Below are 6,386 nucleotides of genomic sequence, written 5' to 3' on the forward strand. Positions count from 1 at the left end.
AGCTCTCTGAACTTTTGCGGCCCCTACGCGGTGGTCTAGTGGCTAAGGTACTCGGCTGCTGACCCGCAGGTTGCGGGTTCTTTTCCCGGCCACGGCGGCTGCATTTCCGATAGAGGCGGAATTGTTGTAGGCCCGTGTGCTCAGATTTGGGTGCACGTTAGAGAACCCCAGGTGGTCGAAATTTCCGGAGCCCTCCACTATGGCGTTTCTCATAGTCATATGGTGGTTTTGGGACGTGAAACCCCACAAATAAATCAATTTGAACTTTTGCGCTATCTTTTTTGTGTTGTACTACTACGGCACCATGAAATGCGACGAGATAATCTACTAAAACATCGGTTCCCTTTCTGTTATGATAGAATAGTGTTTTTATCTTTGTTGACAAAAAATTTATCGCGTTGCAATGACGAAATGATCTTGTTTATTTCGAGTAATAATTATTTTTTTTGTTAAAATAATTTCTTGAGCACCATCAATAGCATACATAAGTGTTCCTGACATAACGGGGGTGTAGCTCAGAGGTAGAGCGCTTGCTTCGCATGTTAGAAGTCCCGGGTTCGAACCCCGGCACCTCCAAAGCGCTCTCGACTTTAGTGCTATCTTTTTATGTGTTGTAATACTACGGCAGCTTGAAATGCGACGAGTGATTCTACTAAAACATTGCTGCCCTTTTCTTTTATGATAAAAATATGTTTCTTTCTTTGTTGACAAAAAAATTGTATCACGTTGCAACGACGAGATGATTTTGTTTATTTCGAGTAATAATTTATTTTGTTGTTAAAATAATCTGTTGAGCACCATCAAACGCATAAATAAGTGCTCCTGACATAACAGGGGTGCAGCTCAGAAGTAGAGCGCTTCCTTCGCATGTGAGAAGTTCCTGGTTCGAACCGTGGCGCCTCCAGAGCTCTCTGAACTTTTTCGGCCCCTACGCGGTTGTCTAGTGGCTAAGGTACTCGGCTGCTGACCCGCAGGTTGCGGGTTCGTTTCCCGGCTGCGGCGGCTGCATTTCCGATAGAGGCGCAAATGTAGGCCCGTGTGGTCAGATCTGGGTGCACGTTAAAGAACCCCAAGTGGTCGAAATTTCTGGAGCCCTCCACTACGGCATCTCTCATAATCATGAGGTGGTTTTGGGACGTGCAACCCCACAAATAAATCAATTTGAACTTTTGCGCTATCTTTTTTGTGTTGTACCACTACGGCACCATGAAATGCGACGAGATAATCTACTAAAAACATCGGTGCCCTTTCCTTTATGATAGAAATGTGTTTCTATCTTTGTTGACAAAAAATTTATCGCGTTGCATTGACGAGATGATTTTGTTTATTTCGAGTATTAATTAGTTTTTTTGTTAAAATAATTTCTTCAGCACCATGAATAGCATTCGTTAGTGTTCCTGACATAACGGGGGTGTAGCTCAGAGGTAGAGCGCTTGCTTCGCATGTTAGAAGTCGCGGGTTCGAACACCGGCACCTCCAAAGCGCTCTCGACTTTAGTGCTATCTTTTTTATGTGTTGTAATACTACGGCAGCTTGAAATGCGACGAGTGATTCTGCTAAAACATTGCTGCCCTTTTCTTTTATGATAGAAATATGTTTCTTTCTTTGTTAACAAAAAAATTGTATCACGTTGCAACGACGAGATGATTTTGTTTCTTTCGAGTAATAATTTATTTTGTTGTTAAAATAATCTGTTGAGCACCATCAAACGCATAAATAAGTGCTCCTGACATAACAGGGGTGCAGCTCAGAGGTAGAGCGCTTGCTTCGCTTGTGAGATGTTCCTGGTTTGAACCGTGGCGCCTCCAGAGCTCTCTAAACTTTTGCGGCCCCTCCGCAGTGGTCTAGTGGCTAAGGTACTCGGCTGCTGACCCGCAGGTCGCGGGTTCGTTTCCCGGCTGCGGCGGCTGCATTTCCGATGGAGGCGGAAATGTTGTAGGCCCGTGTGCTCAGATTTGGGTGCACGGTAAAGAACCTCAGGTGGTCGAAATTTCTGGAGCCCTCCACTACGGCGTCTCTCATAATCATATGGTAGTTTTGGGACGTGAAACACCACAAATCAATCAATTTGAACTTTTGCGCTATCTTTTTTGTGTTGTACTACTACGGCACCATGAAATGCGAGGAGATAATCTACTAAAACTTCGGTGCCCTTTCCTTTATGTTAGAAATGTGTTTCTATTTTTGTTGACAAAAAGTTTATCGCGTTGCATTGACGAGATGATTTTGTTTATTTCGAGTAATAATATATTTTGTTGTTAAAGTAATCTGTTGAGCACCATCACACGCATAAATAAGTGCTCCTGACATAACAGGTGTGCAGCTCAGAGGTAGAGCGCTTGCTTCGCATGTGAGAAGTCCCTGGTTCGAACCGTGGCGCCTCCAGAGCTCTCTGAACTTTTGCGGCCCCTACGCGGTGGTTTAGTGGATAAGGTACTCGGCTGCTGACCCGCAGGTTGCGGCTCCTTTCGCGGCTGCGGCGGCTGCATTTCCGATAGAGGCGGAAATGTTGTAGGCCCATGTGCTCAGATTTGGGTGCACGTTAAAGAACCTCAGGTGGTCGAAATTTCCGGAGCCCTCCACTACGGCGTCTCTCATAATCATATGGTGGTTTTGGGACGTGAAACACCACAAATCAATCAATTTGAACTTTTGCGCTATCTTTTTTGAGTTGTACTACTACGGCACCATGAAATACGACGAGATAATTTACTAAAACCACGGTGCCCTTTCCTTTATGATAGAAATGTGTTTCTATTTTTGTTGACAAAAAATTTATCGCGTTGCATTGACGAGGTGATTTTGTTTATTTTGAGTAATAATTAGTTTTTTTGTTAAAATAATTTCTTGAGCACCATGAATAGCATACATTAATGCTCCTGACATAACGGGGATGAACCTCAGAGGTAGAGCGCTTGCTTCGCTTGTGAGATGTTCCTGGTTTGAACCGTGGCGCCTCCAGAGCTCTCTAAACTTTTGCGGCCCCTCCGCAGTGGTCTAGTGGCTAAGGTACTCGGCTGCTGACCCGCAGGTCGCGGGTTCGTTTCCCGGCTGCGGCGGCTGCATTTCCGATGGAGGCGGAAATGTTTTAGGCCCGTCTGCTCAGATTTGGGTGCACGGTAAAGTACCCCGGGTGGTCGAAATTTCCGGAGCCCTCCACTACGGCGTCTCTCATAATCATGAGGTGGTTTTGGGACGTGCAACCCCACAAATCAATCAATTTGAACTTTTGCGCTATCTTTTTTGAGTTGTACTACTACGGCACCATGAAATACGACGAGATAATTTACTAAAACATCGGTGCCCTTTCCTTTATGATAGAAATGTGTTTCTATTTTTCTTGACAAAAAATTTATCGCGTTGCATTGACGAGGTGATTTTGTTTATTTTGAGTAATAATTAGTTTTTTTGTTAAAATAATTTCTTGAGCACCATGAATAGCATACATTAATGCTCCTGACATAACGGGGATGAACCTCAGAGGTAGAGCGCTTGCTTCGCTTGTGAGATGTTCCTGGTTTGAACCGTGGCGCCTCCAGAGCTCTCTAAACTTTTGCGGCCCCTCCGCAGTGGTCTAGTGGCTAAGGTACTCGGCTGCTGACCCGCAGGTCGCGGGTTCGTTTCCCGGCTGCGGCGGCTGCATTTCCGATAGAGGCGGAATTGTTGTAGGCCCGTGTGCTCAGATTTGGGTGCACGTTAAAGAACCTCAGGTGGTCTAAATTTCCGGAGCCCTCCACTACGGCGTCTCTCATAACCATATGGTGGTTTTGGGACGTGAAACACCACAAATCAATCAATTTGAACTTTTGCGCTATCTTTTTTGTGTTGTACTACTACGGCACCAGGAAATGCGACGAGATAATCTACTAAAACATCGGTGCCCTTTCTTTTATGATAGAATAGTGTTTCTATCTTTGTTGACAAAAAATTGATCTCGTCGCAATGACGAGATCATTTTGTTTATTTCGAGTATTAATTAGTTTTTTTGTTAAAATAATTTCTTGAGCCCCATGAGTAGCCTACATTAGTGCTCCTGACATAACGGGGGTGTAGCTCAGAGGTAGAGCGCCTGCTTCGCTTGTGAGATGTTCCTGGTTTGAACCGTGGCGCCTACAGAGCTCTCTAAACTTTTGCGGCCCCTCCGCAGTGGTCTAGTGGTTAAAATACTCGGCTGCTCACCCGCAGGTCACGGGTTCGTTTCCCGGCGGCGGCGGCTGCATTTCCGATGGAGGCGGAAATGTTGTAGGCCCGTGTGCTCAGATTTAGGTGCGCGTTAAAGAACCTCAGGTGGTCGAAATTTCCGGAGCCCTCGACTACGGCGTCTCTCATAATCATATGGTGGTTTTCGGACGTGAAACACCACAAATCAATCAATTTGAACTTTTGCGCTATCTTTTTTGTGTTGTACTACTACGGCACCATGAAATGCGATGAGATAATCTACTAAAACATCGCTGCCCTTTCCTTTATGATAGAAATGTGTTTCACTTTTTTTGACAAAAAATTTATCGCGTTGCATTGACGAGATGATTTTGTTTATTTCGAGTAATAATATATTTTGTTGTTAAAATAATCTGTTGAGCACCATCAAACGCATAAATAAGTGCTCCTGACATAACAGGTGTGCAGCTCAGAGGTAGAGCGCTTGCTTCGCATGTCAGAAGTCTCTGGTTCGAACCGTGGTGCCTCCAGAGCTCTCTGAACTTTTGCGGCCCCTACGCGGTGGTCTAGTGGCTAAGGTACTCGGCTGCTGACCCGCAGGTTGCGGGTTCTTTTCCCGGCCACGGCGGCTGCATTTCCGATAGAGGCGGAATTGTTGTAGGCCCGTGTGCTCAGATTTGGGTGCACGTTAGAGAACCCCAGGTGGTCGAAATTTCCGGAGCCCTCCACTATGGCGTTTCTCATAGTCATATGGTGGTTTTGGGACGTGAAACCCCACAAATAAATCAATTTGAACTTTTGCGCTATCTTTTTTGTGTTGTACTACTACGGCACCATGAAATGCGACAAAATAATCTACTAAAACATCGGTGCCCTTTCCTTTATGATAGAAATGTGTTTCTATCTTTGTTGACAAAAAATTTATCGCGTTGCAATGACGAGATGATTTTGTTTATTTCGAGTAATAATTATTTTCTTTGTTAAAATAATTTCTTGAGCACCATCAATAGCATGCATAAGTGCTCCTGACATAAAGGGGGTGTAGCTCAGAGTTATAACGCTTGCTTCGCATGTGAGAAGTCCCGGGTTTGAACCCTGGCATCTCCAAAGTGCTCTCGAATTTAGCGCTATCTTTTTAATGTGTTGTATTACTACGGCAGCTTGAACTGCGACGAGTGATTCTACTAAAACATGGCTGCCCTTTTCTTTTATGATAGAAATATGTTTCTTTCTGTGTTAACAAAAAAATTATATCACGTTGCAATGACGAGATGGTTTTGTTTATTTCGAGTAATAACTAATTTTGTTGTTTAAATAATCTGTTGAGCACCATCAAACGCATAAATAAGTGCTCCTGACATAACAGGGGTGCAGCTCAGAAGTAGAGCGCTTGCTTCGCATGTGAGAAGTCCCTGGTTCGAACCGTGGCGCCCCCAGAGCTCTCTGAACTTTTGCGGCTCCTTCGCGGTGGTCTAGTGGCTAAGGTACTCGGCTGCTGACCCGCAGGTTGCGGGTTCGTTTCCCAGCTGCGGCGGCTGCATTTCCGATAGAGGCGGAAATGTAGGCCCGTGTGCTCAGATTTGGGTGCACGTTAAAGAACCCCAGGTGGTCGAAATTTCCGGAGCCCACCACTACGGAATCTCTCATATTCATGAGGTGGTTTTGGGACGTGCAACCCCACAAATCAATCAATTTGAACTTTTGCGCTATCTTTTTTGTGTTGTACTACTACGGCACCATGAAATGCGACGAGATAATCTACTAAAACATCGGTTCCCTTTCTGTTATGATAGAATAGTGTTTTTATCTTTGTTGACAAAAAATTTATCGCGTTGCAATGACGAAATGATCTTGTTTATTTCGAGTAATAATTATTTTTTTTGTTAAAATAATTTCTTGAGCACCATCAATAGCATACATAAGTGTTCCTGACATAACGGGGGTGTAGCTCAGAGGTAGAGCGCTTGCTTCGCATGTTAGAAGTCCCGGGTTCGAACCCCGGCACCTCCAAAGCGCTCTCGACTTTAGTGCTATCTTTTTATGTGTTGTAATACTACGGCAGCTTGAAATGCGACGAGTGATTCTACTAAAACATTGCTGCCTTTTTCTTTTATGATAAAAATATGTTTCTTTCTTTGTTGACAAAAAAATTGTATCACGTTGCAACGACGAGATGATTTTGTTTATTTCGAGTAATAATTTATTTTGTTGTTAAAATAATCTGT

General features: G+C 44.2%; 2 non-coding genes across 2 annotated transcripts; both read left to right on the top strand.

Annotated features, from left to right (window-relative positions):
- Positions 1-504: 504 nt before the first annotated feature.
- Positions 505-576, top strand: TRNAA-CGC (transfer RNA alanine (anticodon CGC)). Its single transcript has one exon. It is a non-coding gene; the product is annotated as a tRNA-Ala (tRNA).
- Positions 577-6,099: 5,523 nt separating this feature from the next.
- Positions 6,100-6,171, top strand: TRNAA-CGC (transfer RNA alanine (anticodon CGC)). The gene has a single exon. It is a non-coding gene; the product is annotated as a tRNA-Ala (tRNA).
- The last annotated feature ends 215 nt before the right edge of the window (positions 6,172-6,386 follow it).

Source organism: Rhipicephalus microplus, chromosome X, assembly GCF_043290135.1.
Source record: "Rhipicephalus microplus isolate Deutch F79 chromosome X, USDA_Rmic, whole genome shotgun sequence".
NCBI lineage: Eukaryota > Metazoa > Arthropoda > Arachnida > Ixodida > Ixodidae > Rhipicephalus > Rhipicephalus microplus.